Consider the following 2,313-nt stretch of genomic DNA (forward strand, 5'->3'; position numbering starts at 1 on the left):
GGCAGTGTTTTTTTTCTGCGGTGCATAGGACTATTTTAGGTTATACCTACTATAACTCAGTGTTACCTAACAACAATGGCATGTACGTGGGAAAGAAGGGCAGGGAATAAGAAAATCCGCAGAGTGGATGCTGCTGAAGAAAACTGAGCGTTCCATGAACTGCCAGAAGAACGGATGGTACGAGGTCCCAGATTGTTCGATCAACTCATTGTCGTGCTCCGGCAGCCAAGCAGTCGTTAACGTCCGCTGGGATCAGCCTCCTAAGTGCAGCTTCATTGAAGATTCCAACTGCTACATCATCTTCTTTCATTTGTCCTTCAAAGCTTTCCTTTAAGGGCAAGCTGGCTGTATGAATGGCCTCTTCAAATTCCAGGTCTTTATTATATCTCCTTTCCAGGAAAAATTCCCCATTCACATCATTCTTTCCCATTACTGTGGCTTTTCAGGCAAAGTAAGCGCCAAATGGGCCTGACTGAAATAAATCAGGTCACCCCTCATTCCAACCACAAATTCATAAAGAAACTCCAAATGGACATACACCACCTGACTGGGTGTATTCTTGCATGAAAGAAGCTATTCTTTGTACCAACTGCACTGTGGGAATAGGCTCTTGGTAAACCAGCTAGCACTGCTGAGCTAATTCCGGGTTCTGTGTACAAGTACCCTTTAATCTGGGCCTACACCAGTATATACCAAGCCTCTGTGCTTGGTGATGGGTTTCACTGTGTGGATACTTCACTGCTCATACAGGATGGATTTCTGTTTCTGATCAGTTGCAGCTTTGATTTCCACTGAGGGAGCTCCTGCAGCTACCGCAGCCAAAGCACATTCCATCTGGACCATGGGATGGGCTGACTGTTGCCAGCGAATAGCTGTACGCATGTTCCGCCATCTTTATTCAGAGAACCCTGTTGTTGTTTTCTGTATATGAAATCCAGGATAGGTACATCGATAGAGACAGGAACCGGGGGAAACGGGGAGCTAATAACAATGAGTACAGGAAAGAAGAAAATGTTCTAAACTTAATTGTGGTGATGACTGTACAACTCTCCTTAATAGAATCAAACTATTGGATTATATTATACGTGAGTTATATGCCAATAAAACTGTTTGTTAACAAACAAATAAGTAAGACTGGACGACTTCATCTCATGGATTTTGTACATGTTACTAGGAAAGACCAGTTCCTAGAAAAAGGCATGGTGCTTGGTAAAGCAGAAGGTCAGTGTAAAAGAGGAAGACGCTCAAAGAGATGGAAGGACACAGTGTCTGCAAAAATGGGCTCAAACCTAACAATTGTGAGGCATTGTTTCACTCTGTTGTCCACAGGTTTGCTTTAAGTTGGAACCGACTGAAGGGCATCTAACAATATCAGAAGAATGAACAGATAGACACAACCTCATAGAAAGTCAGGAACAGATTAAAGCATGTGTAAGCATGGACTATATGTCAAATGAGACTTTCTAACCAATGAATAAAGGATAGCTAAATTAGTAAATAGTGCTTAAGCCACTCACTAGCCATTTTAGGGAAGGCAGGATGGTGCATCCATACCTTAGGAATCTTGACTTTTATATAAATATGAAACCATAAGTTGACTAGATTATAACCAGATACAATATATTTATTATAAAAACTAAAATGCACACATCTTCACATTTATTATCTAGAATATGCTTGAAATAGTTTTGTCTGTTTTATTTGTATGGTGGAAATCTGTGTGGTTTTTGGTTTTTTTGAAATCTTATAAAATGGGCTGAAACTCCCCATCTCTGCCCAGCTCCTTGATCAGGGCACCACATTGGTAGCTTGAAATCAGCAACAAAGAAGTATGGACACCACAATCATTGTCAAATGCTAGGACACAGGGTTTCATTTAGTGTATTGTTGATTGTCTAGGCTTCAGAGAGTCATGGGAGGGGAATATCAATAATGCAATTAAAGTTAAAATGTGCCACAGTTATAGTCCATTGTGAATAGCATAACATATTAAGGAAATAGTCTTCCAGCATTCAAAAAAAGATTGTCCTATTGTAAATAGCAAAATCCAAGATCAGAGGAAGGAACTGTATTAGAACTTAAATTCTAAGCACCTGGTTTACAAAGGCTATAGAAGACAGTTAAGGCCATTTTAAAACCCATTTGCAGAGTCTCCATGGGGAGTAAGCCTCCCCTGAATTCCCTTAACCTATTGCCCAGGGATGTGAAAAGCCCTGCCTTCAGATAGAATGCATCAGACAGTGAATTAATTATTGAATTAGATGATATGTGGATTATGTCCCAATAAAACTTTTAAAATTTAAAAATAATAAA

At 39.9% G+C, this 2,313-nt stretch overlaps 1 pseudogene; it reads right to left on the minus strand.

Moving 5' to 3' along the window:
* Positions 1 to 205: 205 nt before the first annotated feature.
* On the minus strand, positions 206 to 892 carry LOC101646787 (annotated as a pseudogene).
* Between the last annotated feature and the right edge of the window lie 1,421 nt (positions 893 to 2,313).

The sequence above is a fragment of the Echinops telfairi genome, unplaced genomic scaffold (genome assembly GCF_000313985.2).
Source record: "Echinops telfairi isolate 266 unplaced genomic scaffold, ASM31398v2 ScPeMD7_2291;HRSCAF=2852, whole genome shotgun sequence".
NCBI lineage: Eukaryota > Metazoa > Chordata > Mammalia > Afrosoricida > Tenrecidae > Echinops > Echinops telfairi.